The sequence below is a fragment of the Macaca fascicularis genome, chromosome 1, assembly GCF_037993035.2.
Source record: "Macaca fascicularis isolate 582-1 chromosome 1, T2T-MFA8v1.1".
NCBI classification, from domain to species: Eukaryota; Metazoa; Chordata; class Mammalia; order Primates; family Cercopithecidae; genus Macaca; species Macaca fascicularis.
The window spans coordinates 158,134,806-158,158,688 of record NC_088375.1 but is presented as its reverse complement, the minus strand read 5'-3'; the positions used below and the strand labels follow the sequence as shown (position 1 = coordinate 158,158,688).

Here is a 23,883-nt window from a genome sequence, read left to right as displayed (position 1 = left end):
CCTATCCTACCCTTCTTCAAAAATGTTTCTGATTCTTTATCATCTATTGATTAAAATATTGACTCCTGGGTTAACCTTTCTTCCAATCTACCTCTCAATCCTGGCAAAAGTGACTGATTACATATCTTTGGATTTTCCTGCCTCTGCGACTACCCTGGAATGTCTTCCTCCATGCTAATCACTGATCATCTGAATACTGTTAAGGTGAAGTTCGGATACTGTATTCACAAAACACCCACTGATTTCCTTCATCTACTGTCTATAGCACTTAGCATGAACCTATCTTAAAGTACTTACTGTTTGTTTAACAAGTACTTGTCAAACGCTTACTATATTCTTATTGCTTTTCTAAGTGCTTAAAAATATGTTTTTCTACTTTGTATCATTGTTCATAGTGCTCTTGTCTTTTTTTCCCAGTAAGCAATAAGCTCACTGAAGCTGGGATTCTTAAAGGCAATGAGTTACCTACCCACAGTTGGCAAACAACATATTTCTAATGGATGAATATGTGTTAATCCAATTTGCACATTTATTGAACACTAGCACTTCAAACATAAGAGAGTAGGGCCCTATTTTCTTTCAAATCTCTCTCTGCACATAGTATGGTGAAATATATGTGTCGGGCAGTCAATAAACATTTGCTAGTCCTCTAAATGTGATAGAAATTTTAAATATCCAAATATTTAAAAATGAGCCTTTTCCTTTTGTTTTATATTCTTCAATCTTTAGGCGTCATTTTTGAAACATCTTGTCATTTTGCTCTTCCTAACAACTTTTACAAGAATGTCTAAGTTCTACTTTCTAACTTGAGTAGAATTTGGGTCACTTTTTTTTTTTTTTTTAACAACAGGGACTTTTTTCAGCAATTGCAAATGCCAATGCTGTTGAGCCATTGCTAAAATATTGGGTTTTATAAAGTGCTTCTAAGGGCCAAAGGGCTTTGCAGGCTCATGGTCTGTGCGGGTGGTCCTGAGTTGAAGCATCCAGTGGCCCTAGCAAACATGACATTTAAGGGGGTAAGCACTGATTTGTAGGGTCACTTGCAAGTACAATTGAGCATCTTGCCTTCATTTGTGAGTTTGTTATTTGAAATGACTGACATTTTAGGTGTTTCCATGTAGAAATTTTGTCTAAAATATGTAAAGCATAAATGGGTAAAAGAAAAGATTCATTTACTTGATCTCATCCATGCTGGACAACGATAAGGCTTCTCTGCTGTCTTTCTACTGTGAACAAGAGATGGGAAAGCTTTCTCTCTTTTTTTTCTTTTCTTTTCCTTTCTTTTCTTTTTTTTTTTTTTTTTTTTTTCCTTTTCCGTTTTCTTCTTTTGTTGCTTCTCTTCCTGAATAACTTTCCAGCCAAGTTAGGTGAATGCCAATAGGTGTCAATTGCCACTGACAACAAGAATAGCCTTGGTGATCTGTGTGAGAACAGGGTTAGGGAAGTGGTGAAGGCAGAGCCAGACAACAGTGGATGAACAGCTGTCTCAGTAGTCTGGTGAGTGAGATGTGAGCTCTGGAAAGGGAGCACCCAAGCTAAAACCCAAACTCTGCTACCCACTAGCTGCTGACAATAGGCATGTTACCAAAGCGCTCGCTCTCCCTGCCTCAATCTTTTCCTCTATAAAATGGAAATAAAAACAGAACTATCTCAAGGTTGTTGTGAGGAGTACATGAGTTCAAGCAGGTAGGATGCTTAGAACAATGCCAGTTTCATTACAATTCCTTGGTAAAAATTAGCTGTTGTTTTTGGTGCATGTGCAAAGACAGCAAGTTGAGACTACTTTTGAGGCTGAATTATGAAAATTGGAGAGAAAATGAGGCCATCGATAGATACAGGCCAGGAATTAGGTGAAAGGTGATTATTTTATATTCTGGGCAAAAAGAAGTGGCCCTCAGAGAGTGACAGATTAAAAATGTGGGAAGAAGGATTAATTGATGGAGTAATAGTGCTGAAAGGCGAGTGAGGATGGAATTCAGAGAAGAGGTGAATAGATGGATGGGTAAATCTTGGATAGAGGGGGCTTCTTGTTCTCTAAAGCTGAAGCTAAGGTGGAGGTAATAAGGAGGAAAGGCTAAGAATGCATGTCTTTGTGCGTGGGGAGTAGAGAGTTGAAAGGATTCAACCTTAATAGCTTACTGTCTTTGTGAAATAGAAACAAGCTCATCTAATGGGAGACAAGAGGTTTCAGGAGTGAGGAATAGAGTAGAACTCATAAATGAAGAAGAAGTTACACAGCAGTAACTCCTAGAGACATGATGACACTAGCCAGAATGTATAGTTTAACAAAAGGATTGAGAAGTCAGGTATGATAAGAAATTGTGCTCACACAGTGAGACACTGGCATTTGCTTCCACAGGTGGGACATTTCTAGGTGGTGACAAATCTGAGATGAACCATCTGAAAATTTTTGTGATCTGCGGTGTAAAGCGTGAACTTAAAATATAGTTTTACCAAAAATAAATGATTGATTATATTCATACCTTTCTTGAGTTATTAAATTATCTTCTGTTTCCTGTACATTTGCAATGCTATTGGGATGGTAGACTTTCAGAGTTGAATTAGATCCTGCCTCTATTCCACCCAATGCATCCTTGAGAATAGTTATAGATGGGAAGTCATATTTTATTGTCCTTATCATGTTATTTTTAGTAGACTGCATTCCATTAATGTAGAAATATACATGGTGTGATATGGATTTTATCTTGTGGTGATCAGATGAAAAGCCCTCCTTTCCTGCATACGCTTTTGCAATGTTATTTCATCACTCTTCCCATCAAGAGGTGGAGTCTACATTTCCTCCCTTTGAATCTGAGCCAGGCTTGGAATTAGTTTAACCAGGATAAGGCAAAAGCAGCACAGTGTGACTTCTGTGCCTAAACCTTAAGATACAATGCACTTTTCATTTTTGCCATGTTAGAACCCTTAGCTAACATGAACAAACAAAAAGGTTTCATTTCCCTGGTCTGCTGGAGAGAAAGGCCAAATTGACAGAGACCTAGGGGATGAAAAACCACAGAAAGAGACAGGGTGTGACAGCTGCAATGAGTTCAATCACCCCAACAGAGACACCGGACATGTTAGTAGTGCCAGCTTGCCTCAGTCAACACATGTGGCACAGAGACAAACCGTTGCCACTGAGCCTCCCCACAATGCAGAATTGTGAGCAAATACATGGGACTGTCACTTTAAGCAGAATAGTTTTGAGAGCTTTATTATGCTGCAATAGGGCATGAAAAGAAAGAGTCTCAAAGCAGAGAGACAAATTACAAGACCACTGGCATAATCCAGATGTCAGGCAATGAACTGGAAAGTACAGAAAGAAAGGTAGAGGAAAATGTGGGAGAGCAGTAGGTGGCAAGGTTCAGCGGTACCTCGTTATTGGATCTGGGGCAAAGGAGAAAGAGAAATAAAGATTACTATGACACTCTATTTCTAGGAAAATAAGGTTGTGAACAGCAATATGGTCTAGATAAAGACCCGGATTTTGGAGGAAAATAAGTCCAATTGGCAGTTGATATTTCTTGATGTGATACCACAACTTCCATGTAAAACATTCCTCAGCAGCTGGAGATACCAACCAGAAGCAGAGGCTGGAGTCAGGTGATTAGAATAGCTATTAACTGTTTCTGTTTCAAATAAAAAGATGCAGCCAGCTCTACTTCCCTGTTGTTCCAGCCTAATGGGTGTGTTCTACTTTCCTTCTAATTCCTATATTGAGTAGGAAAGGTAGAGTTGTCAGGTGAAGGTGGAAGAGGGAAAGAGAGGAGAGGGAGAGGACTCTTGTGAAGAGAAAAAGCCAACCTTGCATCCTGTGGGATTGCACCTTATTTTAGTTGCACCTCTTGGAAGCTTTACTACTTATGTAAAAATAAGGAAAGCAACATACACACTCAATTAAGTCCTCCCTTTAAATAGCAGCAAATGAAAATAAGAAACCTAACCTCAGCTTTTAAAATCACAAAGAAAGGATAAGAGATGCTTTCCATTTATGGATTCTCAGAACCTTCAAAATGGTCCTACATTTGTTCTATGTGTGCATAGGGAGGAAGCTGGGAATGCTGAAGTGGCGAGGTTTCACCTGGCAGTCAGCATTGCTACTTCCCACTCACCAAGTTGTGCAATTTGCAAGAAGAGGAAAAATTAAAGATAGTGTCTCTTTAAAGGGAGACAGTGTCGTTTAGAGAGACTACAGCGTAGTGTAGCGGCTTATGCTCTGTGGTCAGCAAGAACTGAGTTTAGGTCCTTGTCCCATCACTTACTAACTGTGAGACCCTGAATACAATATCAACTCCTAAGAACTTCAGTCACTTCAGCTGTAAAATAGCGAGAATGCTGTATACTGGGGTTGTTTTGAAGAGTAAAGTAGAATATGCATGAAAAGCACTTAGCCTGGTAAGGGCGCAAGTTACTAAGTGGTAACTGTAGTAGTTGGAATTAGTAATTTGGGACTTTCACATATTTGGCTTATCACTGAGACTATTTTCCAGGAATGTTTACAATAAGAAACTTGGGCCAACTGCATTTTAGTCAAGGATTAAAATGTAACAAATGTGTAATGTTATGTAACAACAGGTAATTTTACAATTTATAAATGTCATTAAGATTTCTCTCCTAGGGTACAAATGTTGTTGTTTCACAAAATTTTTAAAAATTATTTTATTTTATTTATTATACTTTTAGCTCTGGGTTACATGTGCAGAACTTGCAGGCCTGCCACATAGGCATACACGTGCCATGGTGGTTTGCTGCACCCATCAACCCATCATCTACATTAGGTATTTCTCCTAATGCTATCCCTCCCCTAGCCCCCCACCCCCCAACAGGCCCCAGTGTGTGATGTTCCCCTCCCAGTGTCCATGTGTTCTCATTGTTCAACTCCCACTTATGGGTAAGAACATGTGGTGTTTGGTTTTCTGTTCTTGTGTTAGTTTGCTAAGAATGATGATTTCCAGCTTCATCCATGTCACTGCAAAGGAAATGAACACATCCTTTTTTAAGGCTGCATAGTATTCCCTGGTGTATATGTGCTACATTTTCTTTATCCAGTCTATCATTGATGGGCATTTGGGTTGGAATTTTAATAAACCTTCAGGTAAACCAAAACTGACATACTGGCTACTTACTGTTTTTCTTCATAATTCTGGATGTCAGAAAATGAACAATGTTCTAATACAGAGGGTAAACTTTCTATGAAGGACCAGAGAGTAAATATTTTAGCTTTGCAGGCCACATACGATCTCTATTGCATACTTCTTTGTTATTTGTTACAACCCTTTTAAATCTGTAAAAACTATTCTTAGCTCATAAAAAAACAGGCTATTGGTCGGATTTGCCACATAGACTGAAGTTTGCTGACCCCTGCTCTAGTATAAATTTGTCTTGTTTATTACTAGCGTGCTTGTGCCAATAAGTATTTTTTAAAAGAGAGAGAAAATGCATTAAGTAAATAACATTTAGGTGATTCTTTTTCTGATTCAGACATATTCTGGGATGAAATGAGACCATTGATCATTTTCTTTGATGGAATAGAACTGTTTTCATTGAAATGCAATGAGATTAGGCATGATTTTGAGGACTGGGGACCATTCAGCACATTAGTTCTGAACCATATCCTTGTGCTTTGCAGAATTTTTTTTCTCTTCCTCAGAGGAACAGTTTGGATACAGGGCTTTATGGCATCAGGCATAAGCTGTCATTAAAACCTTCAACTGAAAATTCTGCTGCCCTTTATGAAAATGAGCAGCTGGTCAGCCGGACCATTGCCCGCCCTCAGCTCTGTTCATGTTGTGTACAAGTAGCTTGAATAGCCCTTCATGAGCAGGGCTTTTACAGACGTTTTCCTATCATTGTTGGGAGGGAATTCCAGACCAGCAGCTAGTGTCTCTTTCAGCCTGTGTTGTGCCTTGGCATCTATCTCTCTGTGGACCCAGGAGTGAAATACCCTCCTGGAAGCAGTGGTCCAGGATAGTCTTGTCTCTCTGACTCATGTCCCAAGTTGCTTCTCTGGAGATACCTGTGGCATCTTTCCCCCTTTTACTCTGTTTTCCTGCATTTCCCTCTATCTTCCACTGACTACAAAGATAAAGACAAAGAAAAAATAATTTTAAAACATATAAAGTACTTCAAAATATCTATCATTGGATATCTGGAGACTAGATCACATTCTTATCTTTTCATCCAGCATATTTTTTGGTGAATACTATATTGTGTGTTTAAAAAGACAGGTGGAGACCTGACTCACGCTCTGAATCTTCCAATTTTGCCATCGACCACATTCTTAATGCCCTGAGAACACAAGGTCAGGCAAAGGAGCCTCTCAGCTGAGGTTCTGGCCCCAGGCGCCAAACAGGTCCTCTGTGAGCTAGGCACACAGGATTCCTTTTGGTTGAGGTCAGCCTTAGCAGAATGTAGAGCCTAGAGCAAATTTGGTCAAGCAGCTTCCTTTGCTCCCAACACCCTAAGCCTGCACTGGGGCCTGACTTCTGGCATCTCACCAATCCAGTCATGAGGGATGCCTGGCTCAGAAAGAGCACCTTGTCAAGGAAGAAGCAGCTCCAGATCATGAAAGCCCAAGCACATTTGTCCCTGTGCCCAGAACAGAGCTAGACTGGTCTGCCTCTTCCTGCATTCTTGGGGCTCTTCACTCTGTGTATTCTCAGGGGAAGGGTTGTACCAAGGGAGAGCACACTCCAGCCTCCTCTCACTGATTCATTCAGTCATTCACCCACTCAATACAGATTTAGTGAGTATGTCATGTGCCAGACACAGTTCTAAGTACTGAAGACACAGCAGTCTGTGCTCATTTTACTCGGTAACTTGCTCTGAAGAGGTACCTCCAAGGATCTCACTCTTTCGTGGGATCTCTTCTCAATCACTTTTGTTCAGTATTGTGAAACCTATGGGCCTTCGATCAGGGAAAAAAATGTCCTTAAACCAGTCTAATCCATGGCAAGGTCCTCTTTGGAAGGGGAGTAGCAAGGACTGGTGAGAAGGGAGCTATGAGTGCTTTTTGAATTAGGACCTGCTCCTTACTGTGGAGAATAGCTCACTCATTCCTACCTTCCTCCAGGTCTCATGAACATGCACAATCCTGTGTGTTGCATCTCCTAACCTCATCTGATTCTCTTCTCTTTGCCTGGTCGTGGACTAATTTCCCTTTAGCCCACGTGATGATCTTTAAGTTAAGTCTCAGCCTATTTAGACTCAGGCTGCCTCACTCACCTTGAAGTTGCTGTCTTTATTATATTATGGCAGTCAAAGGTTGTTTTTTTTGGGCAGAGAAGTTACTTTACTGGATGGTGGACTACCTGTCCTGAACGTTCACAAACATATACTTTTGTTTTCTGGAGTTCCTCCTGGTTTGTTTTCTGATGGATTTCTGTTGACTCCCAGATTGAACCAATGCTTATCCTGTGTTTGGTGTATCAGGCTTTTCTGTTCTGATTGATTTACTGTAGCTAATTTCTAGGGAGACTTCAATTCCTCACTAAAGTCAAGTTCCTTGCCATACAGGTCCAGTATTTCTAACTCCCATTCAGACAGAGAATTTGTTTTTATTACCCACAAGAGAAAATGATCTGGCTTTCCTGCTCTAAAGATACCCCTAGTATTACTATTTTTTCCAGTCATGTGTTTTCAGATATTTTTCTTTAATTGACCTTCTCTATGGTCAGATTTGTGACTGTGTTCCTTCTCCTAGTTTATTAATTCTTAACAGCCCTCCTAGAAGAGTGTAAGTGTGCTTAACCTGTTATTCTAGAGACATATAACAGAACTAAATACTTTCCACTCCACACAAGGAGAGGCTATTTTGAACTCCATGTATCTTCACACAGAGGTTACTCCAATAACTTGTGGCGGGGAGGCCCATTGGAATATGGAAACAGACAGAATAAAATTTGTTCCCTTTTCCCCAAATCTCACATAGCCTCATATAATTAAATGAGATCTTGGTTACCTCTCAGCCTGTAAAGATTCCCCTGAGTGAGTATGTGTCAGCCCCTGTCTTGGTTCATTTTATGCTGCTATAACAGAATACTGACTGGGTAATTTATAATGAATAGGCTGCATGATTTATAATGAACACAAATATATTTGGGTTATGGTTCTAGAGACTGAGAAGTCCAAGAGCATGGTGGTGGTATCTTGTGAGGGCCTTCTTCCCATGTCATAACATGGTGGAAGCCATCAAATGGAGTAGAGAGAACATGCTCAAGGGTGGAATAGCAGGGGGCCAAACTCATCCTTTTATCAGAAACTCACTCACATGGTAATTCATTTCCGCAGCAACGGTATTAATCCATTCATGAAGACAGAGCCCTTATGATTGAACCGCCCCTTAAAGGTCTCATCTCTCATCCCTGTTGCATTGAGAATTAAGTTTCCAACACATGAACTTTGGGGGACACATTCAAATCATAGCAACTCCTTATTACCCAAATTTATCCTTATACTGGCCAACCTACACATTACAAATTTACATTTAAAAAAAAAGTTATTAAGATTTGCTAACTTAAAAGATTTGCATGTTGTAAAAAAAATCAAATAAAAAGCAAATAATCTTTAAAAAAATTTGCATTTTTAAAATACAGTGTACTGACCGGAATGTAGTCAAGTTATCTATAGCTGCTGGTTGATAAAGGCGACAGAATTGACAGCTCCCACATCTGTAATTAAATGTGTGAAACTAACAAATGGAAATAATAGAGAAAGATTATTTTTCTTTACTGGTCATGTTGTGACATCAATTTGTTTTAAATGATGAGAAAAGAACTTAAAGGATTTGCGTTTTATTATAGTGCAAATTAACATTCAACTACTGAACTGAAATAGATTTGCATAAGAGTTATCACTATCAATGATCATTTGAAATTCATTTTGCCCGGATAAATTAGAATCTCCAGTGATAACAAGCAAGAGTTATCTCCTGCATTTTTGAAAAAAGGTTAAAATAATAGCTATTTCCTATAACTGGATCTTGAGATTGGACATAAACCTTGTACATGCAGCTTTCCTTATCTGATTTTAAGTTTCCTTTAACTGTAAACATGAGTTAATGCCATGTGAAACTAGGAAAATAAAATGGAATTTGAAAATGATGTTGGATAGATTAAAGTAAGGAAATCCTAGATTTGAATGATATGGAAATGTCACCTAGTTCAGTCTCATGGAGGGGTACATAGTGCCTCTAGCTGCTATCATCCATAATGATCTCCAAGGAAGAAAGTAGATAAAGATCCTTTCATCATCAATTGTAGGACTCCCCTCAACCCTGCCCCAAATATTAGACCTTCAAACTCTCTTTTAGTAGTAAATTTTTTGTAGGTATTAATATATATTTTAAATAACATATGACAGAGATGACAGAGGTGATAATAATAAGTAATCACTCTCCTTATTACTCTGAAAATATTGTATATAACAGTAATATCAACCACAATCAAAATGCCATATATTGAGTATTTAAATGGGCTAGACTCTCCTCTGATCCTTTTTTTAAAAGGATCATTCCACTAGTTTCCATTGCCATTATGAAGAAATAGGGACTTAGAGAAGTTAAGTAATTGGCTCATTTCCACAGTTTTTAAGGGACAGAGTTGTTATTCAGGAGCAGACCACATACTTCAAACCCTCCTGACCCTGCATCATCATACAGTAACTGTGTATCTATTGAAAATCTGTGGTTAGGTCTCTTGTGAGCTTGACCTCTGAATTAATTATTTTCCATTTCTAACATTTTTCCATAGTGTCATGTTCCAGCATTAGTCACTTACGAAGATGTAGGATGTGCTATTATTTTAAATCCACATTCATCAAGAAAAGAGGCCTAATTGGAGTGAATTAAGGTAGCTAGCTGCAGTTTCCTGATGATTAAGCACTAGAATATGTTGCTAGGAGAAATTGGAGAATTTTCTTTTTTGAAAGTCTGAAAGAAAAGCACAAATAAGGTTTCAACAAACTCTAACTGGAACCCTAGTTTCCTGATTTGTTAAATGAATGGTTTAGAGTAGGTGATCTCCCTTGGGTCTCGGATCAACCCTAACAACCCACAAGTCTGTAACTTTAAGTAGCAATTGGATGTTATAACCTCTCAAGGTCATTTTTAGACTTCTATTTTTATGCTTGAATGATTCTTGACTCTCTTTGGTTCAGCGCCACATTCTTGAGTTTCTTTCAAATGGAGATCTCCTAAGAGCTATTATTTAACAGTACCCAAATGTGCAATGTACAGAATTAAATACAACCATGCATTTAAGACTTTAACAATCATAGGTCATCAGCACTGTGTGTTCTTTCTCCTATTTGATTAAGGTTAAACAACAAGATGATGTTTCCTTATTGGGTAGCATTTGAAAGTGTATTGTGTATGTGACAGATGGGATCTTATAAATGCATTAGGCATGCTTATTTTAATATCTAAGCATATGCAAAAGTTCTAGAAATATTTTACATGCAAATGTCTGGAGCTCCACTAGGGCCCATAATAGAAATCCGTACTCTGTGACTTCAAAGCCCTAGTCTCGACAACTAATCACCTGGCTATTTCCAAATCAAATTTCTTCAACAAATCAAAGGCATTTGTCCTACCCAAGAATCAAGTTCTGTGGCAAGTTTGACATTTCAAAATCAAGCTGCTTATTGAGATATTCATGCACTGAAAAAGGCACATAGAATTTCTTTTAAGAGATGAGACACACCTTTTTTATGCTCCAATGAATTAGAAATTTCTCAAAAAGAATTTTAACAAATTTTCTACACACACACACACACACACACACACACACACACACTCCTCATCTTTGTGGTAAGAGCCAAGATTCAGAATTTCAGCCCGAGAGATCTTTCATTTTCTGAAAGTTTATGAGCCTCTGCGATTTCACTCCTTTTAGAGTCATAATTACTGTGTTGCTTCCTAGTTGCTAACAGTAACCCTGATTAAAAGGAAGAGAAAAAAAGAAGAGATTGTCCACATACCAATATTAAGTGGCTTCACAAAGCGGGGCTGAGGAATATTTCTAACACATTTGTGGTAAGTACAACAAAGTGTGCAATTCACTGGGAAGCAGGACAGAAAAGATGGAAATAATAATGTCAAATAACTCACTTTACCCAGGGCTCCCTATGGGCAAGGCACATGCCAAGTCCTCCACAGGCATTATTGCATTTAATACAACAGCCCTCCAATGAGACACTTTTACTATAGCATTTTTACCCATGAAGAAACTGAGGTTCAGAGAAGTTGAATAACTTGACAAGAGTCACCTAGACTCCAAAGCCTCTGTTCTTAATGCTCAACTATGCTGCTGCCTTTTCTAAGAGAAGAGTAAAACGAGAAGTCCTGGGAAGACGAGTGATATAGTCTGGATATTTGTCCTTGCCCAAACCTCATGCTGAAATATAATCCCCCATGTTGGAGCTAGGGCCTGGTGGAAGGTGTTTGGATGATAGAGACTGATCCCTCATGAATAGCTTGGGACATCCTCTTTGTGGTAAGCGAGATCTTGCTGAGTTCACATGAGATCTGGTCATTTAAAAGTGTGTGGCACCTCCACCCCCACTCTCTCTCACCTGCTCCTGCTTTTGCCACATGATGTGCCTGCTCCCCCTTCACCTTCTGTGTTGATTGTAAGCTTCCTGAGGCCTCCCTAAAAGCCAACCAGGTGCACCATGCTTCCTGTAAAGCCCGCAGAACCATAAACCAATTAAAACACTTCTCTTTATAAATTACCCAGTCTCAGGTATTTCTTTATAGCAATGGAAAAACAGCCTAATACAAAGCGGTGACTAACAACATGAAGACCAGAGTAAGCTTAGATCCACCCTGTGTTTATACAGGCTGGCCCAGAGCCAACACTTAATACATATTTGTTGAATAAATAAATGAATGGGTGAATTCAAGACAATGTAAAATAGTTTATGGGGCACACTGGCCCTTTGACCCCCACTAGTCATCCAGTCCATTCCAGCATCTATCAGTTGTCTATGATTCTCTAATAGAACAGGGCTTCCACTCCCAATGCACAAATTTGTGAAGAACAAAATGCCTACTTGACAGCCTCTGCCTTCTCTTGTTCTTTGCTGGGACTGCTATTTTCCAAGCCTGTGTTCTCTTCCATGCTGGCCATTGACTGTCCAGAACTGGCCATTGACAGTCCAGCAGGCCCAGGGCAAGCTCCGCTCATAAGATTTTTGTAATCATCTTTCTTCTTCCTTCCTTTTCTCTATTCCAGTCAGAATTTCAGCATTTCTAGAAGCAATTGCTTGTTTGCTTGTCTGCTGTCTTCTTCACACAGTAAGATATGTGAAGACAGGAGCTGCATCATTATTATATCTCCAGTGCCTGGCATCGTACCTGGAAAAAAGTAGTGGTTTAGTCAACGTTTATTACTTAAATTAGTGAATGAATGCATGGATGGATGAGTGCTCTCCATTGCAAACATTGCTTATCAAGATTGCAGGTAATTGAGTACTATTACTATTAATTGTTATTATAATACTGAACTTATTTGGAAATGTTACTATTAGAAGAAACATATTTTCCAGGTGTGTGTGTGTGTATGTGTGTGTAAAACTATTATGTTCCTCATTTATTCAACAAATATTTATTGAGTATGTACTACGTGACAGGCACTAGGGTATATTATTATGTTATTGTTGACTATTATCTTTCACCACCCCTTTAAATATTTTAGGAGAGTTCCCTCTCTCTCACCCTCTCTCTCTTCCCCTCTCTCTTTTTGCTTGTGGATGAAAATTCCAAAAGGCTCTATAATTTTCTGCATAATAGACACCCTGAAATGCCTTGAAGACATAAACATAGGCTCAATTAAGGAAATATGATTTGTAGTTCCATGGAATAATCAAAACTCTGAACTTGAGTTAATATTAAGCTTTCTCCACTTTCAAAGGTGGAGCCCTGCTTCAAGGAGGGGTCATAGGACTTAGGTGCATTCCCCGCCCTCTCCATGCTCGCCTCTTTTCTCACCTGATATGCCCAACTCAGGGCTGGACAAGAGGTGGGAGGGAAGAAAAGGGGATAGGACCTTAGTCTCACTAGTTCTTACTCGCTGTTGGTTCTCTGAGCCTGGCATATGGTTCCAGTTGTACCTGGTTGAAGAAGCTTTTATGTCCTCTTCAGAGATCTCCCACCAGACCCTTTCTTCTGAGGGTCCTTATCCTAAGCACATATTCTAGTCTAGGTGGTCTCTGGTGATTCTTCCCTAAGCCCCAAGTAGCTGGAGGGCACATACTCAGCCTTAGTGTAAATCTTCCAGACTTTCAGGCATGATGTAAGAAAATCCCACACTTGCTGTCTCACTCACATGGCTCTCATATGCTTCATGGGAAACAATTGATATCCCTGCCCCAACAGCCTCTGGGAGTTAAGGGTCAGTTAGGCATCAGTCCTCTCTATCTCCTGACCTGAAAATAGCCCACAGACCTTTCAATGACCCTCTTGCATATCCCCTCTCCAGACCTGGGGTAGAAATAGGAAGGTGGAGATGGCTAGGGAGGCGAGAGTTTTCTAATGAGATTCCTCACCTGGCCCTCCCGCTCACCACACTCTAGGCCTGCTTGGATTCTCAAAGCAGATAGTAAGTTCTAGGATCCAGAAACTTGAAAAAAATCTGCATTTGTTAGGTTGGCCTTGGAAATTTCCATTTTATTTTATAGTCTCCTTAGATCCTTCAATTTGGGGCGCGTTATTTTGTATAGTATATGATATATACTTACATATCAGTATATATCATATATTATATATGTTATATTTGATATATATTTATATATCATATATTTTACATATAGTGTGTGTGTTTCTTTGTATCTCGAGTGTTTTGAACACAACTTGTGGAATGCAATGATAAAATTATTTTGCTATCTCTCCCTTTAAAATATATTCAGTTCTTTCTCTGCTCTTGGATGAATACTCAACTTGGGCATTCTCAGAGCTTTTCTAATATCTCTTAGATAATAAGAAGGATTCCGGTCACTTAAATAATAAAATACTGTCACAATTTGATACCTGAAGTGTCCAGTTCTACGTAGTAGTCAAACCTCCCATCTTCATTCAAAATTACACCTACTCCCCGTCCTCCCAGTGGGCCTGCAGTCTGGGAATATGATGCATCTAATTTTTTTTCTTTTTCTTTTTCTTTTCTTTTCTTTTTTTTTTTTTTTGAGGCAGAGTTTCACTCTTGTTGCCCAGGCTAGAGTGCAGTGGCATGATCTTGGCTCACCACAACATCCACCTGGGTGGATTCTCCTGCCTCAGCCTCACGAGTAGCTGGGATTACAGACATGCACCACCACGCCTGGCTAATTTTGTACTATTAGTAGAGATGGGGTTTCTCCATGTTGGTCAGGCTGGTCTTGAACTCCCAACCTCAGATGATCCACCCACCTTGGCCTTCCAAAGTGCTGGGATTACAGGCGTGAGCCACCACGCCTGGCCAATTTGTTTTCTTTTTCTTGCTCCTCACTGCCCTAGCTAGCAGCTATTTATAGACAATTTTGAGTTGAAGCAAGAGGGTTGGAGGAGAGGCAAGATCTTACATCAACAGTTTTGCTGTAAGTTGGCCTCATGTTTTCTGGGTCTGGCCAATATTAAAGCTCTTTGTCTCATGGGATACTTTCAGAGGTTCTTTGAAATGCCCCCTCCCACTGCTGTGCTGGGAAACTTTCAGCAGCACAGTTCTCTTGATACACATCATGTATTTTCCTGACTTGTTTCCTACTTCTTCCACAGTCCCTAGGAATTGGGAGGTGGTGTTCACCCCTGGCTTCTGCATGCTGAGTTTTCAGTCTCCCATCTCAAAGGCCTCATTGAACAGGATGGAGTAAACACAACCTCATTCTGAGTGCCTTGTTTGTAGGGCCTGTGTTTAATCTAAGGGAAACATAAAACTTCTACTCCTAGAAACTCTAGGAGACACATCTGCCATTGTTACCACTGGAAGTGAGATGCCAGTTCACTATATCACCCCAGTTACAGGGCACAGATACCAAATTTCCAAGTGATTTTGTCAGAATCTCTTTCACTAGTAGAAGTGAGGGGGCAAGCACACTTTTGGAAGAGGGACATCAAAGTACAGTTCTTGCTAAAGAAATAAGAAATCCCCCCTCAAATTCTTTCTGCTCTCAAACCTTTTATATCCTCAGTGTGCCTGAATTGTCTGCAAACCATGTAATTACTTTTTGTTATTTCTTTTTCAAGTCCTACAGGCTGGCCTGTTTCACAGAGCATTTTCATCTCTGATAACTGTGAGAGCTGAGTGTTCAGCCAAAATTTCCAGTTGAACATCCGGATATGTACACATTAGATACACACAACTGTCCTATGGTATCAGCAGCGTACATTGTTATTCCTACTTGACGTATGAGTAACCTAAAGTACAGACAAGTGAAGTAACCCGCACCATGACTAGTTGGGTTTTCTCACTCCATGTCTTCACTCTTTCCCTGACTATGAGTTAACACATTGTCCTTTTAAGAATGGACTGAAGGTCCAGCAAGTGGATGCACAGAAGTAATCTTATTGGTTACTTTAGATTTTGCATAGGGCTACAAAATTACTAAGAAGTACTTACAACAAATAAATATAACATGCATTTGATGGGAAGTAAAATAAAATAGTAGATTTAATGATGGTTTAGAATAAGTAGTATTAAGTAACAAAATAGGCTGACATAAAAAGGAACAAAAAAAGACCAAAAAATATATGCATAGTAAAAATTAAAAGAAAAACATTGTCTATTATTGAAAATTAAGTATCTGGTCATGTGATAATAACAGCTTAATGTAGTTTGCCAATATTTGAAAGAAAACTGATTGACAGTAGCTTATCACCAATAATGAACCCCACACTTGTGCCATAGAAAATGTCTTGGGACACCAAACCACCCCCTACCCAACCCCCATGTTGTAACATCACAGTAATACAAGAAGGTGGATGCACAGACCTAATGTGAATGTGAAGTAGGCCATAGTATAGGACTACCCAGCATACATACAAGCCCACCCTGAGGGAAGTACTGAGCAAGAATCTAGGTGGGCTCAAGAGAATGAATAAAGGAAGGAGAGCAGGGTTAAATAAATATGTGAGATGAAGCATATGGTTTGAGAATTTTTGGGGTCCCACAGATCTATTGTAGGGTACTATTGGTAATGACACTCATGAACCATACGTACCTTCACCTGTTCTACTAACTAGCTGATTTTCTTGAGTAAAGAGGTCATCTGCTGGTGCCTTGGGATTGGTACTGCTTAAGTCATTTCTAAACCTGCATTCTTACTTCCCTTTAGGGTTGGACCTAGAAGGAGAAAGAGGAAGGACATGAAACAAAGAGTTGACACCTTCTTTTTTTTTTTTTTTTTTTTTTTTCTTATTTTAAAGGTACCATTAGACCTATCTATACTTCATTTGACTTTCTATCATGTTCAATTTCAGATTTTTTGTTCAATTGCTTATATCATTTAGCAACCTTTCAAAATTGAATGCTGCCTTTGGAAGTAAAGAACATCTGCTATAAATCTAGTTGTGCTGGAGATTTTTCAAGAAGCTAGAGAGGCAGATGCTGCCATATAGAGTTGGCAAAGTCCAAAAGACATGACTTACAGGCACACCAAGCCTAGGGAAACTGATGAGAAGTAGTGCTGCAAAATAACCCTTAGAGGAGGACTTGTAAAACAAAGGAATTTAGAGGATACTGGAAGTAGAAATGTAATCCAAATATGAAATAAAAACACAAAAGCTACAGCTATAATACCTTCGCCTCTAGTCTCTTTTCTCAAGCCTACTCTTCATTCCTGATTTTGCATCGTGATCTCAAAGTACTGATTCCTGATTTTGATTGGCCATTTCTCAAATTTCCCCTATTAATTTGGAATTTTCTAGTTTGCTACATATGGGCCTTCCTGAACCATACAAAGAGAATGCCTCTCTCTCTGCTTTAAATGGTATAACAGATATAGATGTGTTTTTAGCTCCTCAGAATAATAGAGAATACAAATGTTGGGTCTGATTTCTGTCTTATTATTCAGTTTGGTCTGAATTCAGGATCTGTTTAACATGTATTGATTTATCTGTTAGGCCCACTTTGTCATTTTAACATGCATATTGAAAAAAGAAGAGGTATTGAATTCAGTCATTCATATCTTTTTCAAATTGGAATCAACCTCAAAAATCTCCACAATCTGAAAATGTTCCTGTGGGTAGGGCCATTTCCTCAGGGGATATGAACAGGTTCATGAAGATGTCCCACACCTCCAGATTTGTTCCTCTTTTTCATCAGTGCTCCTTTCTGATCTTTGCCTGGGCCCTTAGGAGGGCTTTCTGCCATGTCAGTATCCTGTCAATTTCTACAACTCTATAAAGTTTTTCACATAGTAGAATATAGTGTCAAAATGTCTTGATGTCTTATTACAACCTTGACCCAATCTTGGCAGCAGGATTTCTGAACACACTCCTGGTGCCTTTTTCCTGATGCATTTATTATCCATTGTGAGAGCTAAATGATATCTCGACCACACCCTGTTCTTCCTAGAATCCATATCACCTTAAACATCTAGTAGTCTCATTTTTGACATTCTGGTGGGGAAACCTATTTTTAGGTAAAGTTGCTTAGTTTTGTTGGAGGAAAGTTTGATTTTACAAAGTCTCTTAAGTTTCTTGAATTAGGTTTTCTAATCTATTTGTTCATTCACAAATATTTATTGAGTGTATATTAGAGTTATTCAGGGGAATAGGACTCATAGGATGTGTGCGTGTGTGTGTGTATATATATGTATATATATGTATGTATATATATACACACACACATTTTCCCTACTTTCTTCCACTTATTACCCTTGGCTGAAGCATGAAAATATATTTCACGTACACACACACACACACACGCGCGCGCGCGTAGGAAAAGATTTATTGTGAACTGGCTCATGTGATTATGGAAATTGACAAGTTCTAAGATTTGAAGTTGGCAAGTTGGAAACCCTGGAGAGCCAATGGTATAGTTCTCATTTGAAGGTTGGCAGCCTTGAGACTCTGGAAAAGCAGATGTTTCAGTTTGAGTCTGAAGGCTGAAAAACATGATGTCCAGCTCAAGGCAGTCAGGCAGGAGGAAATTCCCTCTTTCTCATGAGAAGGTCAGCCTTTTTATTCTATTCAGATCTTCAACAGATTGGATGAGGTATCCCTCATGTTAGGAAGGGCAATCTGCTTTACTCAGTCTACTGATTCAAATGTTTATCTCCTCCCAAAATACCCTCATAGACATGCCCAGGATAATGTTTGACCAAATACCTGGGTACCCCATGAGTCAGTCAAGTTAACACATAAATTAACCATAACATGTACATACTGTGTGTACTCCAGGTACTTACTTAACAGACCCTTTTTAATGTTAATTTTATTATTATAAATGTGGCTGAGAAAACAGTATACTCTTGTTCTGGTGAGAAGATACGTATGACTGCCTTTGTCATCTCAAACAAAGATGGAAAAAGTGTCATGACTTAGGGTAGCTAATGGTAAGCACCATGGCAATCACTCCCTAAAATTTCTAGTTTAATTAAAGAAAAACTTATTTCTAACTTACTTCACTGTCTGATGAAGGTCAGGAAACTCTCCTACGTGTCTTACCTCCAAGTTGTAGAATTCAGGCCCCTTTCATGTGTTTAAATATAACCTTTTTTTCTTCCCCTCCAACTCCCCTTCCTAAAGATAAGCTTTTAAATCAATAGGTATCTCACAGTACTTTGGGAAGGAAGGTAAAATAAAGTCAACTCCAAAATTGTATATTTAATTGATTACTGACCTCTGTAATTTAAAAGCTGCTTGATCTTGGACAAATAATTCTTTTTCATTGATGATCTTGGAACCCAGTGGGAAAGAACTACAGATCGAAGTAGTAAATTAAATATTGAAGATGTTTTGTTACTCGAGGAATCTTCTGTTAGGTTGGTATAGCGGAGGAAACCTTCCAATTGAGTTTTGAGTTTAAGTAACAAGTTTTGCTCATCAAACTGGGCAATCTGGGCAAACCAATTAACCACTCTGGGCTTTAGTTTCCTCATTTGAAACTTAGCATGTTAGCCACACTGATCTGCTAAGATCACTTCCAAATCAAAATTGCAATTATTCTAGTGGGATCATCTCTTTAGATCTGCATTAAGGATGAGGTCTACTTGGAGGTGAAGGAATCAAGTAGAAAGATGTGAAATGGTTCCTCCCTCCATATGGAAAAATCTGCCTGAGATTTAGACAGACACTATTCAAAACTGTAAGTCCACTGAGCACCAACTGCGGTACAAAAAGTTAAGTTCCCAGGTCTCATTTACGGAGTAGTAGCTGCTTGTTAGTTAGAAAATGCCAGTGATTCAGCTGGAGAAGCTGAGGCAGAAGGCAGTTATGCAACCATCACAAAAGGGTATAGGGGAAGCACTTGAACCCATATCAGGCATTCTGCTGCTGGTCAGATGTGACAGCTGGATTCAATATCATTTTAATCTTTATTCATTGTTTCAATCTGTTAGCACTGTTATAGTTCGGAGCTCCACACAGAATGCAGATTTGCTCAAATGACTTCCCAAGAACTTGTAGCAAGAGCACTTAGAGCCATCCTGGACAGACCCATGCTGTGCCTCACACATACACAACATCTTCAAGGGGTCATACAGAAAGTGCCTCCAAACCTCCCCACCCGCTTCCACTTTGCCACAACCCCAACAAAGGCCACCCATCTTGAAAAGGTTTGCTTTCCTGTGGAGTAGGAGGTATAATTAAATTGTGTCCCAGCAGTGAAGGTTCCTTAATGACGATGAGCCAAAACTAATTGTACTGATTTGTTTATCACTGGCTTAGGAGACCCATCAAACAAATGGACTGAGACTATTTCCATATTCTTATCTGTTGGATAAATGAGAAACAAATAACCTCTCCATATGTCTGCATCCTGAAGTCACTGCCCTCTAAGGCTGAGTGCTCTATGGCTTCGGGTGGGAGCTTTCTCCAAAGCTGGGGCCATTCTGCCCTCTGGCTTCTTCAGATAGGTGAAGAAAGCTGAAAATTTTGGTGTTCATTCTTTTATTTTTCATTTATTTAGAAGGATTTGTTTTTAACAGTTACAATTTGGATCCTTGCCAAAGGTGCCAGATGGCCTGTTTTCTTTGGGAGACCTGGTCATGAGTATTAATAACCCTAATTTGGAATTCTCTGTGGAAGAAGGAGCCACAAGATTTGGAGTGGGAGGAAATGTAGAATCACTGATATCAAGTGAATTCAGAGAAAAAGACTCTTGAATCTTGGTCACGAGTGAGGCATAACAGTAGGCAGGCAGCTTTGGGGGGCCACAGAAGGAGAAGCCTGATGTACCTGCACCTACCCCTCTTAGTCTTGGGGAGCCTTCCCAATCTATTGCTCTGCAAATTAAGACAAATAGAGAGGATTAAAGGAGAGCTCTGGACAGAGCCATAGCAACGTCCAGAGTTAGGTTATTGGGCCCAAGTGGAAAAGGATAAAATAAATGGCTTCAAGAATGTGAAGAAATTAGCTGCAAGAATGTGAAACTAAACAGTGGATGGAGGCTTGATCTGTGACTATTCGCTTTCACTGAGATGAAGGAGCAAAGCTCAACCTAGTCTTTAGAAAAGATTTAGGGGAACATAGAAAGAAAGCCATCATTGAGTTCGTGTTCTGCTCCAGTTACTTGGCTAAAGAGTGGTCAGGAGTGAGCCTGACATATATCGTTTCTTTAATTCTTTTGCCTAGCCCAAGAGGTTGGTATTCATATCCCACTTTGGAGAGGAGGCAGCTATGAATCTCATAGTTTAAGTGTCCAGTTAATGTTAGCAAATTGAAAGCCACTATTATCTGCATCAAAGCCCATACTCTTAACGGCTGAAGACTGATCTCTCACTCTCCTTCCTCATCTTTCCCATAGAAAGCAAGGAGTTCCATTCAGGACCTCTATGTGGGCAATATTGAAGAGCATGAGCCTTTCTTCCTCTGTCACTTGCCCTTACACTCTTCCAAAGGAGGGCCTCATCTGAAAAGGGAGAGAGCCTGAAGCCCTTTGACTGAACTGGTCAGGGGCAGGACCACGATATTGATACACACCTAGGCCACCCTATGGCTGAGTTCTCTCTCGTGCCCTTTACACCAATCTGTGTCCTGCTCCAAGGGCCTTGCCCCTGTGACTCTATGCAGTAAACAGGCCACACAGCTGCTTCTGGTAGCCCAGGCAGAACTCTGAACAGAACCCTGGTCTCTGTTTCGGTTTGTACCTGGTGGTTGAGTCAGAGATGTAAAGTCCCAAGATTTAAGTTTAGAGGAGGTGGTCAGAGATCCTTTCATATTCCCCAATTCCTTTTATCATAAATACAGCTGATGCTCTATTTTGATCACCAATTTGCTCTTTCTTTTTATCCTCAATTGATTAGATTCCCTAGGAAAAGAGGAGTGAGTGCATAGGTATTTTTTCTAAACACCAGTCTCTACTATTGATGAGACACATGAGGAGCTTTCCAAATGCAAGGGTCATTCAGGTGACCTGATGGCTTATGGTGACTGGGATGGTTTAAGGAGAATTTTGATTAACAGGAGAAAGAATTTTTTAGGAAACCTCTAAACTTGTTTGAATTTTTAGGAAACCTCTAAACTTGTTTGAAGCTGATTTAGTTGATTCTGCAAAGCTGCATTATTTTTCACCTAATTGAAGAGTTTATTTTAGAGGTATTCATCTTCTAAAAATATTTCACCTTTAACCACCATTTTCAGATATAAACTACTTTATCATTTATGTGGACTTTGAGGAATTAAGAGCTTTTGATAAACCTTGCCTCATTCGATTCTCAACACAGCAGGAAAAAAAAAAAACAGAGGAAGAAGAGAAAATTTCCTCTTTGTAAAGGAAAATATTTACTTTTAAATGACTTGTCCAAGGTCACTTGGCTGGAAAGTGTCTGGGAAGAGACTCTGCTTTTCTGTGTTCTGAGTTGGCCTTAAATTATTGCAACACTTCACATACAAAAAAACAAAAACAAACAAAAAAAAAACAAAAACCTGATACATTTGATTATATAAGAATTTAAGTCTCCTGCACAGCCATAAATATTAATTAAACAATATAAGATAAATAACAAATGGGGGAGTAATTTACCCCACTAGACAACAGGGTTAACTGTCTTAATATATAACAAAATCTTTGAATATCAATAAAATATATAAAGAACCAAATATAAAATAGGCAAAGAAGGAAACATGCAATTAGTAAATGACCATGAAAAGATGCTTAAACTTATATAGTTAAAGAAATGCCACTGAGTTACCATTTTTCACTAACTGGCAATAATTAAAAAGCTTGATGTAATGTTGGTAAGAATATGGGGAAAAACTGTTGGTGGGAGTATAATTTGAGACAGCTTTTCTGGAAGGGAATTGGCAGTATTTATTGTAACTTATTAGTAATGTCTACAATATCTGGTAGGGTGTGAACGTTGAGTTCCGTTAACAGAAATAAAGTATTCCTGGAGTTACAGGTTGAAGCACTTATCAAACCACACAGAGTCCAAATCATGCAAATCAGAAAGCTTCCTCTCCAATCACCCTTTTAATCCCCTCTCTTAGCTTCCTCCACAGCTGGTCTTTTATCTTTCAGATCTTTCCCAGGTTGGCAACTTCCAGGTTCTCAGCTCTACTCAGTTCTCCTTTGGTAGGAGCCTGTTTTGTTATTTGGACCTTGGGCTTTATTGGAGGGGAGAGGTCCTTAGGACCTTCACAGTGAACATGTATACAGTAATAAAACATTTCTCTTGCTGATTTTGACTACTACTTATAACTCAAATGTGCTATGCTAATAGAACCTCCCTCTTAGTGTGCAAGAGAGAAAATGAAGGAGGAATGAAAAATTATAATCAATTACAATATAAATTGGCCCAGAATTGACAGATGGGGGAATCTATTCCATGGATGTACTTGCAACAGTGTCTGAAGATACATCTGAGAAAGTAATTGGAACTTTGTAATTGCAGAACATAAAATGTAAATAGCCATCAATAGATAACCGACAAAATAAAGCATGGTGCCTTTCTACCATGGGATACTATGCGGTCCTTAAGAATGGGGTAGATCTTCCATTATGCTGTAATAGAAATTTACCTAGAATACAAAAGAATCTCATCTTCTTCAACATGGAGATTTAAAAAAAATGTCTTTGGCCAACTTAAATGTGCATACTTTTAGAATCATAAATGAAATTATTGAATGTTTGCTATATTTAATTTATTAATGTAGTTACACATTCACATTTAAGATTGCATATCATATAACCTTTTACTTCAGAAATATTTCTACATTTTGCATTTCTTGAATCAGTATTATTTGAATACTTCACATACATTTTTGACATTAGTCTTTTACAAACTGGAGCTGCTTTCTGAGTCATCTGATACATATTTTTTCAGAGTACATTTTCCTTATTTCCATCTGTTACTTGAGATACAGCATTTGTTGACCCACATATGATGCTATCACTGGAAATTTTATCACAAACTACAAGTACCCATTCATAGAACATCAGTAAAACTGTTTTATTAAGATTCATTCTGTAGGGCTGTGTGCTAGATCTCACAACACAACTAATTCTGTTGCTTGGCAAATAATCTTTGAAAGGCTTCTTTTTACAATTTTAAGCTTGAAGCTTTTTGTCTTACTCCAAGAAGTAAAGACTCATCTGTGATAAATTTCTTTGCCCCTTTTAATCAGTGTCACAGGTGACCATAATAGGTATCCAAACTCATGTTAACCAAGATTGTTTCAGGCTAATGTGTCTTTCCCAAACAATAATCTTTAGTTCAAAATTAAGTAACAAAGAAGGCTTCTCATAA

The 23,883-nt window shown here is 38.9% G+C and overlaps 1 protein-coding gene and 1 long non-coding RNA gene across 5 annotated transcripts in view; one reads left to right on the top strand and one right to left on the bottom strand.

Moving 5' to 3' along the window:
- ST6GALNAC3 (ST6 N-acetylgalactosaminide alpha-2,6-sialyltransferase 3) overlaps window positions 1-23,883 on the top strand; it is a 555,034-nt gene that overhangs the window by 400,862 nt on the left and 130,289 nt on the right. The gene's annotated exons all lie outside the window — the stretch shown is intronic.
- Window positions 8,780-22,053, bottom strand: LOC141407824 (uncharacterized). The gene is made up of 2 exons (XR_012418635.1): window positions 16,192-22,053; window positions 8,780-12,355 (listed from the first exon to the last, which is right to left on the bottom strand). It is a non-coding gene; the product is annotated as an uncharacterized lncRNA (long non-coding RNA).